Here is a 21,664-nt window from a genome sequence, read left to right as displayed (position 1 = left end):
AATCACCACAATCACATAACACCAAATAAAACTATCGGCAATAAAACAACTTGTTTAAAACCAAAGCATAAATAGCATGGCAGTAGGTATAAAATCATCTACTAGCTGCTACGATCATAACACAAGAAGAAACAACTAGATCGGATGAACGGGTTTCAAAACATGGCCTCCGGTAGGTCTAAAACAAATCTGATTTAACTAAAAAAATTAATTTTCGCAAAACTGAAAACTACTGGTTCTATCATGTTCTACTCATCAATACGAGATCACAGGAAAAAGAATTTCCTGATTTCGAGTTACGAGTAAAAAAGATAAACGCGTTTCAAAATTATACCGAGAATCTGACACAGCTAAAAACAGGTTAAAAACAGATTTTATTGGCCCAGAAGTTGTTCATCGGGGTTTGATGAATCGGCTCGTGCGTGCGTTCTCACCACGAACGGCGGGGAAAAACGGAACCGTCTCGATGTGGTCCCTCCGATGGTGCTCCGGTGGCGGTCGAACGGACTCCGGTGACGGCGGCTCCGCGAACTCCGATGGTGCTCCGGCGGACGGGGCTCCGGTGTGCTCTGCGGTGGGTACCTCGGCGAGATGGGGTTGCGGTGTAGATCGAAATCGCGGCAGGGCTTCGGTCCTGAGAATAATTCTTCGCGATGGGAAAATCGGACTAGGGGATCTCGGTTCTGGTGCTCGTGGCTACCTGGAGATGGGGATATTTCCCTTGCGAGGAGAGTCCTGGCGCGGTGGGAACTCCTCGCCAGGACCTGGAGTGCTACTCGGTCTCGGTTCAAGGGGAAACGAGGCGAGGTGGATTCCTTGGCGCTGGGGCTGCTCGTGCGCTGGGGCTGACCAGATAGCTGGCTATCCTGGTCAACGTTGGGGCTGCGTGGTCCTGGGAGCTGGGGCTCTCGCCACCTGGAGCTCTCGGTCCCTGGGGGTGGCTGTCGTGCGCTGCCCCTGGGGCTCGCTGGCCTGGGGCGATGGGGTGATGCAGCCTGGCTCGTTGGGGCACGTGGGGCCAGGAGCCTCGTTGCCTGGGAGCTGCGCTAGCTAGCTCTAGGGCCGGGGGCACGAGCGCTCGATGGGAACAGGGTGTTGGCCTGCCAGCTCGGTGCTGGTGGGCTGGCCCCTCGTGGTTTGCCTTTTTTTAAAAGAAAACAGCTACGAAAAATAGAAATTAAAAGAAAACAAATAAATATATTTTTTCTAGCTAAATAAATGCCAACAAATATATACGGATATAAATATATACTACGATAGTAATATATATACACAAAATATGTACATATAGATATATATATATATATTATAATGCTAATATAGACACATATATATAAGTATAAAATAAATCCACCTAATAAATAATAAAGGAATCCTAGTTCCACCTAATGCAATATTTTGAAAATAGTTCTACTGCAATAGGCCACACAACGAGCATTTAAAAACTTAACTAAAAATAATTTTGGACATTATAAAATTTGCAAAACCAAATCGGGCAACTTCAAATAACATTCTAAACATTATGCACTTTTATTTGAGAGGGGAGACGTCATATTATCTCCACTCCAATCAATTGCCCGAAGTTACATAATGAATAAAATTTTCAAAAGAGCAAATGATGCATAGGAAAATATGAGATGCATATGAATGATCTATTAACATCTGAATTTAAGAAAATTGGGATGTTACAGGCTATCACTGACAGAATTCTTCAATCACTGCCACCAAGCTACAAGAGCTTTGTGTTAAACTATAACATGCAAGGGATGAACAAGTCACTCGGCGAGTTATTCGCGATGCTGAAAGTCGCAGAGTCAGAACTCCGTAAAGAGCATCAAGTGTTGATGGTGAATAAGACCACTGGTTTCAAGAGAAACAACAAAGGAAAAAAGGGTAACTCCAAGAAGAGCGGCAAACCTGTTGCCAATCCGATGAAGAAACCCATGGCTGGACCTAAGCCTGAAACAGAGAGTTATTATTGCAAGGGACTGGGTCACTGGAAGAGAAACTACCCCAAGTATTTGGCTGATAAGAAGGCGGCCAAGGAAAAATCAAGTATATTCGATATACATGTTATTGATGTGTACTTAACCAGCTCTCGTAGTAGTGCCTGGGTATTCGATACCGGTTTTGTTGCTCATATTTGCAACTCGAAACAGGAACTATGGAATAAGCGAAGGCTGGCGAAGGATGAAGTGACGATGCGCATGGGAAATGGTTCCAAGGTTGATGCAATCGCCGTCGGCACAGTTTCACTTCAGTTACCATCAGGATTAGTTATGAACTTAAATAATTGTTATTTAGTGCCTGCGTTAAGCATGAACATTATATCTTGATTTTGTTTATTGCGATACGGTTACTCGTTTAAGTCACAGAATAACGGTTTTTCTATTTCTATGAGTAATATATTTTATGGTCATGCACCCAATGTGAGAGGATTGTTCATATTGAATCTTGATAACGATGATACACATATACAAAACATTGAGACCAAAAGAGTTAGAGTTAACAATGATAGCGCCATGTTTTTGTGGCACTGCCGCTTAGGTCATATTGGTGTAAAGCGCATGAAGAAACTCCATGCCGATGGACTTTTAGAGTCACTTTACTTTGATTCACTTGACACGTGCGAACCATGCCTCATGGGCAAGATGACTAAAACTCCGTTCTCCGGAACAATGGAGCGTGCAAGTGACTTGTTGGAGATCATACATACCGATGTGTGCGGTCCGATGAGTGTGGAGGCACGAGGCGGATATCATTATTTTCTCACCTTCACTGACGATTTAAGTAGATATGGTTATGTCTACTTGATGAAGCACAAGTATGAAACGTTTGAGATGTTCAAGCAATTTCAGTGTGAAGTTGAAAATAATCGTAACAAGAAGATCAAGTTCCTACGGTCTGATCATGGGGGTGAATATCTGAGTTTCGAGTTTGGTGCTCACTTGAGACAATGTGGAGTTGTTTCACAATTGACACCGCCTGGAACACCACAGCGTAATGGTGTGTCCGAACGTCGTAATCGTACTTTATTAGAGATGGTGTGATCTATGATGTCTCTTACCGATTTGCCGTTGTCGTTTTGGGGTTATGCATTAGAGACAGCTGCATTCACTTTAAATAGGGCACCATCAAAATTCGTTGAGACGACACCATACGAACTGTGGTATGGCAAAAGACCACAATTGTTGTTTCTTAAAGTTTGGGGATGTGATGCTTATGTCAAAAAGCTTCAGCCTGAAAAGCTGAAACCCAAAGCGGAAAAGTGCGTCTTCATAGGTTACCCAAAGCGGAAAAGACAGTCGGGTATATCTTCTATCTCAAATCCGAGGGCAAAGTGTTTGTTGCTAAAAAGGGAGCTTTTCTTGAGAAGGATTTTCTCTCGAAAGAATTGAGTGGGAGGAAGATAGAAGTTGATGAGGTTGTCGAACCTCTAATCCCTATCGATGGTGGCGCATGGCAAGTGGAAACCCCTGTCGTTGCGGCGCCAGTTGAGGAGGAAGTTGACGATGATGATCATGAAACTTCGAATCAAGTCCTTATCGGACCTCGCAGGTTGATACGTCTCCAATGTATCTATAATTTTTATGGTTCCATGCTATTGTCGTGTCAACTTTGGATGTTTTATATGCATGAATATGCTATTTTATATCTTTTTTGCGAATAACCTATTAACTCAGTGCCAAGTGCCAATTTCTGTTTTTTCCGTGTTTTTGACCCTTTTTCAGACGGAGTCCAAATGGAATGAAACTTTACGATGATTTTTTTGGACCAAAAGAGACCCCCGAAGCTTTGGAAGAAGGCCGGAAGAGCCACGAGAGAGTCACAAGCCCATGGGCGTGGCCTACCCCCCTGGTCGCACCGTGCAGGCTTGTGACCTCCTTGTGGGCCCAACTGACACAATTCCACCACCACAAATTCCTATAAATTCATAAACCCCCAGAAAGAAACCTAGATCGGGAGTTCCTCCGCCGCAAGCCTCTGTAGCCACCAAAAACCAATCTGGAGCCTGATCCGGCACCCTGCCGGAGGGGGAATCCATCTCCGGCGGCCATCTTCATCATCCCAGCGATCTCCATGACGAGGAGGGAGTAGTTCTCCCTCGGGGCTAAGGGTATATACCAGTAGCTATGTGTTTGATCCCTCTCTCTCGTGTTCTTGAGATGTCTTGATCTCGATTTACCGTGGGCTTTGCTACTATAGTTGGATCTTATGATGTTCTCCCCCCTCTCCCTTCTTGTAATGAATTGAGTTTCCCCTTTGAAGTTATCTTATCGGATTGAGTCTTTGAAAACACTTGATGTATGTCTTGCACGTGTCTATCTGTTATGATCAACTTGCGGGTTTGTGATAATTGGGAACCTATGTATATGGGTTGGCACACATGGATTCATGTGAGTACTTGATGTATGTGTTGGTGATCAACTTGCGGGTTCGTGACATTGGGAACCTATGCATAGGGGTTGGCACACGTTTTGACTCTCCGGTAGAAACTTTGGGGCGCTCTTTGAAGTTCTATGTGTTGGTTGAATAGATGATTCTAAGATTGTGAGATGCATATCATATAATCATGCCCACGGATACTTGAGGTGACAATGGAGTATCTAGGTGACATTAGGGTCTTGGTTGATATGTATCTGAAGGTGTTATTCTAGTATGAACTCTATGATGGATCGATTAGAAAGAATAACTTTGTGGTCGTTTCGTACCCGACAATAATCTCTTCGTTTGTTCTCCGCTATTAGTGACTTTGGAGTGACTCTTTGTTGCATGTTGAGGTCTAGTTATATGATCCAATTATGTTATCTTTGTTGAGAGAACTTCACTAGTGAAAGTATGAACCATAGGCCTTGTTTCCACGCATTGCAATACCGTTCATGCTCACTTTTGTTACTAGTTACCTTGCTGTTTTTGTAATTTCAGATTACAAAAACCTATATCTTCCATCCATGTTGCACTTGTATCACCATCTCTTCGCTGAACTAGTGCACCTATACAACTTACCATTGTATTGGGTGTGTTGGGGACACAAGAGACTCTTTGTTATTTGGTTGCATGGTTGCTTGAGAGAGACCATCTTCATCATACGCCTCCCGCGGATTGATAAACCTTAGGTCACCCACTTGAGGGAAAATTGCTACTGTCCTACAAACCTCTTCACTTGGAGGCCCAACAACATCTACAAGGAGAAGGTTGCGTAGTAGACATCAAGCATTTTTCTGGCGCCGTTGCCGGGGAGGCTAGGTAAGCGGCACTCACCTCCAGTCAACGAAGCATTTTTCTGGCGCCGTTGCCGGGTAGGTTAGCGCTTGAAGGTATATCTTTAGATCTTGCAATTTAATCTTTTTGTTTCTTGTTTTTTCGTTAGAAAACTACAAAAAAATGGAATTGAGGATGCCTCATATGCTCCATCTTTTCAATGTCTTTTGTGAGCATGATGGGAAGGAAAATTGTGCTCAAGTGCTGAAAGAAGAATTACATAGAATGCTTGGCATAGAATATGTGAATGATGAGCATGATTGCAATGTTCTTAGCATGAATTCTTTGAATACCCATGATGCTAATGATATGCAAAGCCACAAGCTTGGGGACACTATATTTGATGAAGATGATCTTTTTAGTTCTTCCACTTCGAATGATCAAAATCATTTTGATGAAAGCATGCCCCCTATCTATGATGATTATTGTGAGGATACTTATGCTTTGAAGAAGAGGGATGATAAATATTGTCATACTTTCGAAAACCCCTTTGCTAAACCTTGTTTTTTCATTGTGGACACAATTTGTAGTGCGCAAGTCTTTTACGATACTCCCACTACTATTCTTGAGAATAGATTTCCTTATGTGGAGAGTAGTAAAATTCCTATGCTTGTAGATCATGAAAATAAAGCCTTAGTTTTTGGTTATATTGTTGAATTCATTCATGATGCTACTGAAAATTACTATGAGAGAAGATCATATGCTTCTACTTATTGCAATAGTATCAAGCTTCCTCTCCATGTGTTGAAATTTTTGAAGCTATGCTTGTTTTGCCTTCCTATGCTAGTTGATTCTTGCTCCAACAAGTTGTTTGTTCACAAAATCCCTATGCATAGGAAGTGGTTTAGACTTAAATGTGCTAGCCATATGCTCCATGATGCTCTCGTTGTGTTTCAATCCTTACCTTTTATGTGAGCATCATTGAAATCAATGCCTAGCTAAGGGCGTTAAACGATAGCGCTTGTTGGGAGGCAACCCAACGAATTTATTTTTGCTTTTTTTCTTTCTGTTTTTCTTTTTCCACACCATCATTATTCTGTTATGATTGTGTTTTTTGTGTTTCTGTTTGTGCCAAGTAAAGCCTTTATGATAGCTTGGATGATAGTTGTTTGATCATGCTGGAAAAAGATAGAAACTTTCTGCTCACAAGATGATTTTTCATTTTTATTCAGAAAAAGATTTTGAGTTGATTCGTTTTCCGGCTGATTGATATGCTTTTTTCCCAGGCCGTCGTAATTTTTCAGATTTTTTAGGTACCAGAAGTATACAAAGTATACAGATTACTACAGACTGGTCTGTTTTTGACAGATTCTTTTTTTGTTGAGTTGGTTGCTTGTTTTGATGAAACTATGGTTAGTATCAGGGGGTACTAGCCATGGAAAAGTGAGAATACAGTATCCCAACATCAATATAGGTAGAATTCAAGTGTGCTACAGTACCAAGAGAAGTGGTAGTTTGTTTTCTTGTGCTAATGTTATCACGAGTTTCTGTTTAAGTTTTGTGTTGTGAAGTTTTCAAGTTTTGGGTGATTTTCTCATGGACGATGGAATAAGGAGTGGCAAGAGTCTAAGCTTGGGGATGCCCAAGGCATCTCAAGCCATATTCACGGATACCAAAAAGTGTAAGCTTGGGGATGCCCCGGGAAGGCATCCCCTCTTTCGTCTTCAATCCATCGGTAACATTACTTGGAGATATATTTTTATTCACCACATGATATGTTATTTGCTTAGAGCGTCTTGTATCGTATGAGTCTTTTTCTTTTTTTGTGTCACAATAATCCTTGCTGCACACCTTTTTGAGAGAGAGAGAGACATGCACTCATCGTGATTTTGCTAGAATGCTCATTGTGCTTCACTTATATATTTTGAGCTAGATACTTTTGCTCTTGTGCTTCACTTATATCTTTTAGAGCACGGCGGTGCATGACTTGGTAGTTGTCTTATGCTATGAAAGTAGTCCCAAATGTGATAGGTACCCAAAGAGGATGCAAAAACCTCTATCTTCATGTGCATTGAGTAGAAAGAGAAGTTTGATTCCTCTCAATTAGTTTTGAGACGTGGATTCGGTAGTATTAAGAGTTATGTTAGTAGGGTTTTGTGAATCTAGAAATAATTGTGTTGGAGTTAGTGATTCCCGTAGCATGCACGTATGGTGAACCGCTATGTTAGGAAGTCGGAGCATAATTGATCTATTGATTGTCATCCTTTGTGTTGAGGTCGAGATCGCGCGATGGTTAACACCTACCAACCCTTCCCCTCGGAGTATGCATTTAGCACTTTGTTTCGATTACTAATAAAAACTTTCGCAACAAGTATGTGAGTTCTTCATGACTAATGTGAGCCCATGGTATAGATGCACTTTCACCTTCCGCCATTGCTAGCCTCTCTAGTGCCGTGCAATTCTCACCGGTACACAAATCCACCAAATTCCTTCCTCAAAACAGCTACCATATCTACCTACTATGGCATTTTCATAGCCATTCCGAGATATATTGCCATGCAATTCCCACCGTTTCGTCTCATGACATGTGTCGTCACTCTCATATTGCCATTGCATGATCGTAAGATAGCTAGCGAGATGTTTCAACGTCATACGCCATGCTACATCGTTAGACATCCCGGTACACTGCCGGAGGCATTTCCTATGGAGTCATCCTTGTGATCTTTGAGTTGTGAGTAAATAAAAGTGTGATGATCATCATTACTAGAGCATTGTCCCATGTGAGGAATTAAAAAAAGGCCAAAGAGCCCAAAAAGAAAAGAAAAGAGAAAAAAAGAGGCCTAAGAGCCCAAATGAGAAAAAAGAGAAAAAGAGAGAAGGGACAATGCTACTATCTTTTTCCACACTTGTGCTTCATAATAAGCACCATGTTCTTCATGATTGAGAGCCTCTCGTTTTGTCACCACCATATACACTAGTGGGAATCTTCATTATATAACTTCGCTTGTATATTCCAATGATGGGCTTCCTCAAAATTGCCCTAGGTCTTCGTGAGCAAGCAAGTTGGATGCACACCCACTAGTTTTCCTTTTGAGCTTTCACACACTTATAGCTCTAGTGCATCCTTTGTATGGTAATCCCTACTCATTCACATTGATATCTATTAATGGGCATCTTCATAGCCTTTTGATACGCCGAGTCAATGTGACCATCTCCTCCTCTTTGTCTCACAACCACCACCACACTCTATTCCACCTATAGTGCTATATCCATGGCTCGCGCTCATGTATTGCGTGATAGTTATAAAAAGTTTGAGGAAGTAAGAGAACAAAAACAATTACTTGGCAAATTCCGGGGTTGTGCATGATTTAAATTAGTTGTGTGGGGATGATGGAGCATAGCCAGACTATATGATTTTGTAGGGATAACTTTCTTTGGCCTTGTTATTTCAAAAGTTTATGATTACCTAGCTAGTTTGCTGGAAGTATTATTGTTTTCATGTCAATAGCAAACTATTGTTTTGAATCTTACGGATCTGAACATTCATCCCACTTGAAAGAAGTTGCAAAGGAAAACTATGCTAGGTAGCATTCCACATTAAAAATTCATTCTTTTTCACTTCCCTACTCGAGGACGAGCAGGAGTTAAGCTTGGGGATGCTTGATACGTCTCCAACGTATCTATAATTTTTTATGGTTCCATGCTATTATCTTGTCAACTTTGGATGTTTTATATGCATGAATATGCTATTTTATATCTTTTTTGGGACTAACCTATTAACTCAGTGCCAAGTGCCAGTTTCTGTTTTTTCCGTGTTTTTGACCCTTCTTCAGACGGAGTCCAAATGGAATGAAACTTTATATTTATTTTTTTGGACCAAAAGAGACCCCCGAAGCTTTGGAAGAAGGCCAGAAGAGCCACGAGAGAGTCACAAGCCCATGGGGCGCGACCTACCCCCCTGGTCGCACCGTGCAGGCTTGTGACCTCCTCGTGGGCCCAACTGACGCAATTCCACCGCCATAAATTCCTGTAAATTCAAAAACCCCAGAAAGAAACCTAGATCGGGAGTTCCACCGCCGCAAGCCTCTGTAGCCACCGAAAACCAATCTGGAGCCCGTTCCGGCACCCTGCCGGAGGGGGAATCCATCTCCGGTGGCCATCTTCATCATCCCGGCGATCTCCATCACGAGGAGGGAGTAGTTCTCCCTCGGGTGTGAGGGTATGTACCAGTAGCTATGTGTTTGATCTCTCTCTCTCGTGTTCTTGAGATGTCTTGATCTCGATGTATCGTGGGCTTTGCTACTATAGTTGGATCTTATGATGTTCTTCCCCCTCTCCCTTCTTGTAATGAATTGAGTTTACCCTTTGAAGTTATCTTATTGATTGAGTTTTGAGAACACTTGATGTATCTCTTGCACGTGTCTATCTGTTGTGATCAACTTGCGGGTTTATGACAATTGGGAACCTATGCATATGGGTTGGCACACGTGGATTCATGTGAGTACTTGATGTATGTTTTGGTGATCAACTTGCGGGTTCGTGACATTGGGAACCTATGCATAGGGGTTGGCACACATTTTGACTTTCCGGTAGAAACTTTGGGGCAATCTTTGAAGTTCTATGTGTTGGTTGAATAGATGATTCTGATATTGTGTGATGCATATCGTATAATCATGCCCACGGATACTTCAGGTCACAATGGTGTATCTAGGTAACATTAGGGTCTTGGTTGATATGTATCTTAAGGTGTTATTCTAGTATGGACTCTATGATGGATCGATCAGAAAGAATAACTCTGTGGTGGTTTCGTACCCGACAATAATCTCGTCGTTTGTTCTCCGCTATTAGTGACTTTGGAGTGACTCTTTGTTGCATGTTGAGGTCTAGTTATATGATCCAATTATGTTATCTTTGTTGAGAGAACTTCACTAGTGAAAGTATGAACCCTAGGCCTTGTTTCCACGCATTGCAATACCGTTCGTGCTCACTTTTGTTACTAGTTACCTTGATGTTTTGGTAATTTCAGATTACAAAAACCTATATCTTCCATCCATATTGCACTTGTATCACCATCTCTTCACCGAACTAGTGCACCTATACAACTTACCATTGTATTGGGTGTGTTGGGGACACAAGAGACTCTTTGTTATTTGGTTGCAGGGTTGCTTGAGAGAGACCATCTTCATCCTATGCCTCCTGCGGATTGATAAACCTTAGGTCACCCACTTGAGGGAAAATTTCTACTGTCCTACAAACCTCTGCACTTGGAGGCCCAACAACGTCTACAAGGAGAAGGTTGCGTAGTAGACATCACAGGTCGACAAGATCACGTACTGCTCCTGACTGGTACGGTAATCATGTCTTATCAATTATGTTGTTAGACAACAATGAACCTGTGAATTATGAAGAAGCAATGGTGGGCTCGGATTCCAACAAATGGCTGGAGGCCATGAAGTCCGAGATAGGATCCATGTGCGAGAACAAAGTATGGACTTTGGAAGTACTACCTGAAGGCCAGAAGGCTATTCAGAACAAATGGATCTTTAAGAAGAAGACAGACGCAGACGATAATGTGACCGTTTATAAAGCTTGACTTGTGGCAAAGGGTTTTTCACAAGTTCAAGGAGTTGGCTACGATGAGACGTTCTCACCGGTAGCGTTGCTTAAGTCCGTCTGAATCATGTTAGCAATAGCTTTATTTTTAGATTATGAAATCTGGCAGATGGATGTCAAAACAGCGTTCCTTAACGGTTTTCTTAAGTAAGAGTTGTATATGACGCAACCCGAAGGTTTTGTCGATCCAAAGAATGCTAAGAAAGTGTGCAAGCTCCAGCGATCCATTTATGGACTGGTGCAAGCATCTCGGAGTTGGAATAAGCGCTTTGATGAGGTGATCAAAGCATTTGGGTTCATACAAGTGGTTGGAGAATCTTGTACTTACAAGAAAGTGAGTGGGAGCTTTGTGGCATTTCTAATATTATATGTGGATGACATATTGTTGATTGGAAACAACGTGGAGCTTTTAGAGAGCATAAAGGATTACTTGAATAAAAGTTTCTCTATGAAGGACCTAGGAGAAGCTGCTTACATTCTAGGCATTAAGATCTATAGGGATAGATCGAGACACCTGATAGGACTTTCACAAAGCACATACCTTGATAAAGTTTTGAAGAAGTTCAAAATGGATCAGTCCAAGAAAGGGTTCTTGCCAGTATTACAAGGTATAAAATTAAGTAAGACTGAGTGCCCAACAACTGTGGAAGATAGAGAAAAAATGAGTTATGTCCCCTACGCTTCAGCTGTAGGTTCTATCATGTATGCAATGTTGTGCACTAGACCAGACATCATCTTGGCCATAAGTATGGCAGGCAGGTTTTAGAGTAATCCAGGAGTGGATCACTGGACGACGGTCAAAAATATTCTGAAGTACCTGAAAAGGACTAAGGAAATGTTTCCCGTTTATGAGGTGACAAAGAGCTCGTCTTAAAAGGTTACGTCGACGCAAGTTTTGACACCGATCCGGATGACTCTAAGTCGCAAACTGGATACGTATTTATTCTTAATGGGGGTGCGGTAAGCTGGTGCAGTTCCAAGAAAAGTGTCGTAGCAGATTCTACATGTGAAGCGGAGTACATGGCTGCCTTGGAGGCAGCAAAGGAGGGTGTCTGGATGAAGTAGTTCATGACAGATCTTGGAGTTGTGGCGAGCGCACTAAATCCAATAACTCTGTTATGTGACAACACTGGTTCCATTTCCATAGCAAAGGAACCAAGGTTTCACAAGAAGACCAGACACATCAAACGACGCTTCAACCTCATCCGCGACTACGTGGAAGGAGAGGACGTGAATATTTGCAAAGTGCACACGGATCTGAATGTATTAGACCCGCTGACTAAACCTCTTCCACGGGCAAAACATGATCAACACCAGAAATGTATGGGTGTTCAATTTATTACAATGTAAATCGCATGGCGCTGTGAGGACTAGATTATTGATTGTAGTGCAAGTGGGATACTGTTCGAAATATGCCCTAGAGGCAATGATAAATAGTTATTATTATATTTACTATTAAAATATAATCGTTTATTATCCATGCTATAATTGTATTGAATGAAAACATAGATACATGTGTGGATACATAGACAAAAAAATGTCCCTAGCAAGCCTCTAGTTGGCTAGCCAATTGATCAAGGATAGTCAAGGTTTTCTGGCTATGTTCAAGTGTTGTCACTTGATAATTGGATCATATCATTAGGAGAATCATTCGATGGACTAGACCCAAACTATGAACGTAGCATATTGATCGTGTTGTTTTATTCCTATTGTTTTCTGCGTGTCAAGTATTTATTCCTATGACCATGAGATCATATAACTCACTGGCACCAGAGGAATACTGATACGTCTCCAACGTATCTATAATTTTTGTTGGTTTCATGTTATTATCTTGTCAAACTTTCGATGTTTTGCATGCCTTTTATATATTTTTTGGGACTAACTTATTGACTCAGTGCCAAGTGTCAGTTCCTGTTTTTTCCATGATTTTGACCCCTTTCAGAGGAGATTTTGAAACGGAGTCCAAACGGAAGAAAATACCCGAAAGTTTTCTTTCGTTACGGAAGAAGATTGGGGAGCTTGGGAGCCAAGGCAGGGGAGCCTCAGGGGGCCCACAAACCCCCACCCCGCGGCCAGGGGGGAGGCCGCGGCCCACAGGCTTGTGGGCCCCCTGGGCGCCCTCTGACATAGGGGTTGCGCCTATATATTCCCTAAAAATCCCAAAAAAATCAGGAGATCATCAAAATCATTTTTCCACCACCGCAAGCTTTTGTCTCCGCAAGATCCCATCTGGGGCACGTTCTGGTGCCCTGTCAGAGGGGGGATTCAGACACGGAGGGCTTCTTCATCAACACCATGACATCTCCAATGATGCGTGAGTAGTTCACCATAGACCTAAGGGTCCATAGTTAGTATCAAGGTGTCTTTTTCTCTCTCTTGGATCTTCAATACAAAGTTCTCCATGATCTTCATGGAGATCTATCCGATGTAATCTTCTTTTGCGGTGTGTTTGTCGAGATCCGATGAATTGTGGATTTAAGATCAGATTATCTATAAATCTTATTTGAGTTTCTTCCGATCTCTCTTATGCATGATTTCATATCCTTGTAATTCTCTTCGAGTTGTGGGTTTTGTTTGGCCAACTAGATCTATGATTCTTGCAATGGGAGAAGTGCGTGGTTTTGGGTTCATACTGTGTGGTGACCTCACCCAGTGACAGAAGGGGTAGCGAGGCACGCACCGTGTTGTTGCCATCAAGGGTAAAAAGATGGGGTTTTCATCATTGGTTTGAGACTATCCCTCTACATCATGTCATCTTGCTTAAGGCGTTACTTTGTTCGTCATGAACTTAATACACTAGATGCATGCTAGATAGCGGTCGATGTGTAGAGTAATAGTAGTAGATGTAGACAGTATCGGTCTACTTGTCTCGGACGTGATACCTATATGTATGATCATTGCGTTAGATATCATCATGCCTTTGCGTGGTTCTATCACTTGCTCGACAGTAATTTGTTCACCCACCGTGATATTTTCTATTTTGATAGAAGCCTCTAGTGAACACTATGGCCCCGGGTCTACTCCACACCATATTTTCAGCCTTACACAATTTACTTCGTTGCACTTTCCGCCTTCAGATCTCACTTTGCAAACAATCTTGAAGGGATTGACAACCCCTTTGAAGCGTTGGATGCAAGCTCTTTTGTGTTTGCGCAGGTACTCTGGACTTGACGAGACCCTCCCTCTAGATCGATACCATGGTTCTCAAACTGAGGGAAATACTTACTGATCCTGTGCTGCATCACCCTTTCCTCTTCAAGGGAAAAACCGACGCAAACAAGAGAAGTAGCAAGAATAATTCCTGGCGTTGCCGGGGAAGGACTTTTGTTGCCGTAGCATAAGAATTTCTGGCGCCGTTGCCGGGGAGGATCAAGACAAGAACTCATCCAAGTAAGTGTCGCAAACTCATCTCTTGCATTAACTTTTTTGCCAGTTGCCTCTCGTTTTCCTCTCCCCCACTTCACAATTTGCCTTTTTCGTTTGCCTTTCCTTTGCTTGTGTGCTATGTGCCTTCAATATGCTTGCATCTTTGCTTGCTGAAAATCTAGTGATATGGATCCTCACCCACTTTCTAATCTCTTTAAGAGATCCACTTATGTGGAACCAATTGCTAGTGAGTTGAGTGCACTTGACTTTCTCTATGGAGTTTTGCTTGAGATGCGTGAATCTGAAAATCGTGATGAAGACATTTATGAAATGATTCACGAGGGCTCCTTGAATGAAAAGCACGATTGTAATGATTTCGTTAGAAATTCTATTAATAACAATCATGCTAAAAATATGCAAAACCCTAAGCTTGGGGATGCTAGTTTTGCTATATCCACTACTTGTTGCAATGATATTTGCAATAATATTGAAAGTGGGTTTGGAGAAGCCATGACTTTAGTTGATGATAATCCCACTATTTTTGAAGAGCGTCAATTTTGCATGCATGTGGATCATGAAAAGAATATCCTTTGTGATACCTATTTCGTTGAATTTGATTATGATCCCACATGTAATTGCAATGAGAGAGGAAAATATTGTGGTACAACCTTTCATGTTACCAAATTACCTCTCGTTATGTGGAGATTGCTATTGTCTCTTTCTTCTTCCTTGCATGTGGCAACTATTGGTTGTCTTGACAATCTGTTTTCTTTTAATATGCCTATGCATAGGAAATATGTTAGACTTAGATGTGATTTTCACATGCTTTATGATGCTCTCGTTGTGCTTCAATTCTTGTATTTTGTGTGAGCATCATTGATTTATCAATGCCTAGCTAAGGGCGTTAAACAATAGCGCTTGTTGGGAGGAAACCCAATGAATTTATCCTTTTCTTTCTGTTTTGTTGCGTCCACGCCATCATAATTCTGTTATGATAGTGTCTTTTGTGTTTCTTTTCGTGTTTGAGCCAAGCAAAACCTTTATGACTAGTCTTCGTGATGGTTGTTTGATCCTACTGGAAAAAGACAAAAACTTTTCGCTGACGAGATTATTTTTTGTTTTTATTCAGAAAGAGCTTTTGAGTTTATTCTTTTTGTTGCTGGTTGATATGCCTTTTGCCCAGGCAGTCGTAAGTTTTCAGAATTTTTGAGGTACCACAAGTATACAAAGTATACATATTGCTACAGACTGGTCTGTTTTTGACAGATTCTGTTTTTGTTGAGTTGGTTGCTTGTTTTGATGAATCTATGGATAGTATCGGGGTACTAGCCATGGAGAAGTGAGAATACAGTATCCCAACACCAATATAGATGGAATTCAAGTTTGCTACAGTACCAAAAGAAGTTCTAGTTTGTTTTCTTGTGCTAATGTTATCACGAGTTTCTGTTTAAGTTTTGTGTTGTGAAGTTTTCAAGTTTTGGGTGATGTTCTCATGGACGATGACATAACGAGTGGAAAGAGCTCAAGCTTGGGGATGCCCAAGGCATCCCAAGCCAAATTCAAGGACACCAAAAAGCCTAAGATTGGGTATGCCCCGGGAAGGCATCCCCTCTTTCGTCTTCAATCCACCGGTAACATTACTTGGAGCTATATTTTTATTCACCACACGATATGTGTTTTGCTTGGAGCGTCTTGTATCTTAGGAGTCTTTTCTTTTTGTTGTGTCACAATCATCCTTGCTGCACACCTTTTTGAGAGAGAGAGACATGCACTCATCATGATTTTGCTAGAATGCTCATAGTGCTTCACTTATATCTTTTGAGCTAGATACTTTTGCTCTATGTGCTTCGCTTATATCTTTTAGAGCACGGCAGTGCGTGACTTGGTAGTTGGCTTATGCTATGAAAGTAGTCCCAAATGTGATAAGTACCCAAAGAGGATGCAAAAACCTCCATCTTCATGTGCATTGAGTAGAAAGAGAAGTTTTGATTCCTGTCAATTAGTTTTGAGACGTGGATTCGGTAATATTGAGAGCTATGTTAGTAGGGTGTTGTGAATCTAGAAATACTTGTGTTGAAGTTAGTGATTCACGTAGCATGCACATATGGTGAACCGCTATGTTAGAAAGTCGGAGCATAATCGATCTATTGATTGTCATCCTTTGTGTTGAGGTCGGGATCGCGCGATGGTTAACACCTACCAACCCTTCCCCTAGGAGTATGCGTTTAGCACTTTGTTTTGATTACTAATAAAAACTTTCGCAACAAGTATGTGAGTTCTTCATGACTAATGTGAGTCCATGGTATAGATGCACTTTCACCTTCCACCATTGCTAGCCTCTCTAGTGTCGTGCAACTCTCGCCGGTGTAGAAACCCACCATATGCCTTCCTCAAAACAGCCACCATACCTACCTACTATGGCATTTTCTTAGCCATTCCGAGATATATTGCCATGCAACTCCCACCGTTCCGTCTCATGACTTGTGCCGTCACTCTCATATTACCATTGCATGATCGTAAGATAGCTAGAGAGATTTTTTCAACGTCATACGCCATGCTAGATCGTTGCATATCCCGGTACACTGCCGGAGGCATTTCCTATAGAGTCATCATCATTTTGAGCTTTGAAGCTGTGAGTAAATAAAAGTGTGATGATCATCATTATTAGAGCATTGTCCCATGGGAGGAAAAAAAGAGACCAAAGAGCCCAAAAACAAAGAGGAGAAAAAAAAGAGGCCTAAGAGCCCAAATGAAAAAAAGAGAGAGAAAAAGAGAGAAGGGACAATGCTAATACCTTTTTACACAATTGTGCTTCATAATAGCACCATGTTCTTCATGATTGAGAGCTTCTTGCTTTGTTACTACCATATTCTAGTGGGAATCTTCATTATAAAACTTGGCTTGTATATTCCAATGATGGGCTTCCTCAAAATTGCCCTAGGTCTTCGTGAGCAAGCAAGTTGGATGCACACCCACTAGTTTTCCGTTTGAGCTTTCACATACTTATAGCTCTAGTGCATCTCTTGTATGGCAATCCCTACTCATTCACATTGATATCTATTAATGGGCATCTCCATAGCCCTTTGATACGCCGAGTCAATGTGACCATCTCCTCCTTTTTGTCTCACAACCACCACCACACTCTATTCCACTTATAGTGATATATCCATGGCTCACGCTCATGTATTGCATGATAGTTATAAAAAGTTTGAGAAAGTAAGAGTGCGAAAAAAATTACTTGGCCAATACCGGGGTTTTGCATGATTTACATTAGTTGTGTGAGGATGATGGAGCATACCCAGACTATATGATTTTGTAGGGATAACTTTCCTTGGCCTTGTTATTTTGAAAGTTCACGATTGCCTTGCTAGTTTGCTTGAAGTATTATTGTTTTCATGTCAAAGGAAAACTATTGTTTTGAATCTTACGGATCTGAACATTCATGTCACGTGAAATAAGTTGCAAAGGACAACTATGCTAGGTAGCATTCCAGATCAAAAATTCATTCTTTATCACTTCCCTACTCGAGGACGAGCAGGAGTTAAGCTTGGGGATGCTTGATACGTCTCCAACGTATCTATAATTTTTGTTGGTTTCATGCTATTATCTTGTCAAACTTTGGATGTTTTGCATGCCTATTATATATTTTTTGGGACTAACTTATTGACTCAGTGCCAAGTGCGAGTTCCTGTTTTTTTCCATGATTTTGACCCCTTTCAGAGGAGATTTTGAAACAGAGTCCAAAGGGAAGAAAATCCCCGAAAAGAGTTTTTTCGTAACGGAAGAAGAGCGGGGAGCTTGGGGGCCAAGGCAGGGGAGCCTCAGGGGCCCCACAAGCCCCCACCCCGTGGCCAGGGGAGAGGTCGCGGCCCACAGGCTTGTGGGCCCCCTGGGCGTCCTCTAACCTAGGGGTTGCGGCTATATATTCCCTAAAATCCCAAAAAAATCAGGAGATCATCGAAATCACTTTTCCGCCGCCGCAAGCTTCTGTCTCCGCAAGATCCCATCTGGGGCACATTCTGGTGCCCTGCCGGAGGGGGGATTCGGACACGGAGGGCTTCTTCATCAACACCATGACCTCTCCGATGATGCGTGAGTAGTTCACCATAGACCTACGGGTCCATAGTTAGTATCTAGATGGCTTCTTCTCTCTCTTGGATCTTCAATACAAAGTTCTCCATGATCTTCATGGAGATCTATCCGATGTAATCTTCTTTTGCGGTGTGTTTGTCGAGATCCGATGAATTGTGGATTTATGATCAGATTATTTATGAATCTTATTTGAGTTTGTTCTAGTCTCTCTTATGCATCATTTCATATCCTTGTAATTCTCTTCGAGTTATGGGTTTTGTTTGGCCAACTAGATCTATGATTCTTGCAATGGGAGAAGTGGTTGGTTTTGGGTTCATACCGTGCGGTGACCTCACCTAGTGACAGAAGGGGTAGCGAGGCACGCATCGTGTTGTTTCCATCAAGGGTAAAAAAATGGGGTTTTCATCATTGGTTTGAGACTATCCCTCTACATCATGTCATCTTGCTTAAGGCGTTACTTTGTTCGTCATGAACTCAATACACTAGATGCATGCTGGATAGCGGTCGATGTGTGGAGTAATAGTAGTAGATGTAGAAAGTATCGGTCTACTTGTCTCGGACGTGATGCCTATATGTATGATCATTGCCTTAGATATCGTCATGACTTTGCGCGGTTCTATCAATTGCTTGACGGTAATTTGTTCACCCACCGTCATATTTGCTATTTTGAGAGAAGCCTCTAGTGAATACTATGGCCCCCGGGTCTACTCCACACCATATTTTCAGCCTTACACTTTTTACTTCCTTGCACTTTCCGCCTTCTGATCTCACTTTGCAAACAATCTTGAAGGGATTGACAACCCCTTTGAAGTGTTGGGTGCAAGCTCTTTTCTGTTTGCGCAGGTACTCTGGACTTGACGAAACCCTCCTTCTGGATCAATACCTTGGTTCTCAAACTGAGGGAAATACTTACTGCTCCTGTGCTGCATCACCCTTTCCTCTTCAAGGGAAAAACCGACGCAAACAAGAGAAGTAGCAAGAAGTATTCCTGGCGTTGCCGGGGAAGGACTTTTGTTGCCGTAGCAAATACCTTTTGTGCATCAAACGTCACAACGTAACTGGGTGACTATAAAGGTGTTCTACAGGTATCTCCAAAGGTGTCCGTTGAGTTAGTATGGATCAAGACTGGGATTTGTCACTCCGTGTGACGAAGAGGTATCTCGGGGCCCACTCGGTAATACAACATCACATACAAGCCTTGCAAGCAATGTGACTAAGTGTAAGTCACGGGATCTTGTATTACGGAACGAGTAAAGAGACTTGCCGGTAACGAGATTGAAATAGGTATGCGGATACCAACGATTGAATCTCGGGCAAGTAACATACCGAAGGACAAATGGAATGACATACGGGATTATATGAATACTTGACACTGAGGTTCAACCGATAAGATCTTTGGAGAATATGTAGGATCCAATATGGGCATCCAGGTCCCGTTATTGGATATTGACCGAGGAGTGCCTCGAGGCATGTCTACATAGTTCTCGAACCAGCAGGGTCTGCAGACTTAAGGTTCGATGATGTTTTCGTATAGTTGAGTTATATGTGTGGTTACCAAATGTTGTTCGGAGTCCCGGATGAGATCACGGACATCACGAGGGTTTCCGAAATGGTCCGAAAACGAAGATTGATATATAGGATGGTTTCATTTGGTCACCGGAAAGTTTCGGGCAATTCCAGCAGTGTACCGGGAGTGACGAATGGGTTCCGGGAGTTCACCGAGAGGGGCCCACCCACCCGGGAGTGAGACCAAGGCACTAGGGTGGCCCCACAAGTCCCTAGTGGGCTGGTGGAGTCATACCAAGGGGCCCATGGCGCCACATAAAGAAATTCCAAAAGAAAAGAAAAAGAAAAAGGGAAAAGGGGAGGTGGGAAGGAACACGAGGACTCCTCCTTCCCCAAACCAAATTGTAGGAGGAGTCCTCCTCCTCCCTAGTGTCATCACAGCCCTTGAGGGCTTGGCCCTCAAGGCAAGCCCCTCCCTCTCCCTCCTATATATAGTGGTGTTTTAGGGCTGATTTGAGACAACTTTTGCCACGTGCAACTCAACCCTGGACCACATAGTTCTACCTCTAGATCGGATTTCTGCGGAGCTCGGCCGGAGCCCTGCAGGAGTAGATCATCACCACCACCGGAGCATCGTCATGCTGCCGGAGAACTCATCTACTTCTCCGTCTTGCTTGCTGGATCAAGAAGGCCGAGATGATAGTCGAGCTGTACGTGTGCTAAACGTGGAGGTGTCGTCCGTTCGGCACTAGGTCGGAACGGATCATGGGACGGATCGCAGGACGGTTCGTGGGACGGTTCGAGGGACGTGAAGACGTTCCACTACATCAATTGTGTTTCTTAACACTTCCTACTGTGCAATCTACAAGGGTACGTAGATCCAAATCTCCCCTCGTAGATGGACATCACCATGATAGGTCTTCGTTTGCGTAGGAAAATTTTTGTTTCCCATGCAACGTTCTCCAACATCTAATACCTCAACTATAGGACAAGAAGGTCCTTTGAATTTAGAGACTACCAAAAGAATGAGCTTAGATTACATTACTACAACTTTAATTAATAGCAGTAACCTTGATTTTGACAATTGTAGTCTCTCCGAAGTTATCACCTTTTTGCAAACAATGGCTAAAGACCCCCACACTAGTACGCTCAATATTGTCTTCACCGAGCATATTACCAATGCTCTTATCAAAGCTAGGGAGGAGAAACTCAAGCTAGAGACTTCTATCCTAGAAAACTAGAAGATGGTTGGGATCCTATGGTCAAAATTAAATTGAATAAAATCTCTTGCTTTGCATTGTGTGATGTGGGAGATAGTGCTTTTGTTATGCCCAAAATAATGTATGATATGCTTGATTGGAAACCTTATGATCCATGTACTTTTGGTGTTCGTCTTGTTGATTCTTCCATAAAGAAACCTTTAGGGAGAATTGACGATGTTCTTATTATTATCATTGATAATTATGTGCCCGTTTATTTTCTTATTATGGACATTGAATGTGATCCTTCATGTCCAATTATTTTGGGACGTCCTTTTCTCCGCACCATTCGTGCTATCATTGACATGAAAGAGGGAATTATTAAATTCCAATTTCCTCTTAAAAAGGAAATGGAACACTTCCTATAAAGAAGATTAAGTTGCCTTATGAGTCCGTTACTTTCTTTTGGAGTTGATAACACTTGATCTTCTTGCACTATGCCAAGCTCAAAGGCATAAAAGAAAGCGCTTGTTGGGAGGCAACCCAATTTGTTTTTACTTTCTGTTTTAGTGGTATTGATGCTTGATAGTACTATAGCAACATCATTGTATCTTTATTTTTAAGCTTTGTGCCAAGTTATAGCCTCTAATTGCAAGAAAGTTCAAAAATTGTGACATGTTGTCCAG

Source organism: Hordeum vulgare, chromosome 2H (assembly GCF_904849725.1).
Source record: "Hordeum vulgare subsp. vulgare chromosome 2H, MorexV3_pseudomolecules_assembly, whole genome shotgun sequence".
NCBI lineage: Eukaryota > Viridiplantae > Streptophyta > Magnoliopsida > Poales > Poaceae > Hordeum > Hordeum vulgare.
The sequence above is the reverse complement of the archived record's forward strand: the minus strand, read 5'-3'. Positions refer to the sequence as shown.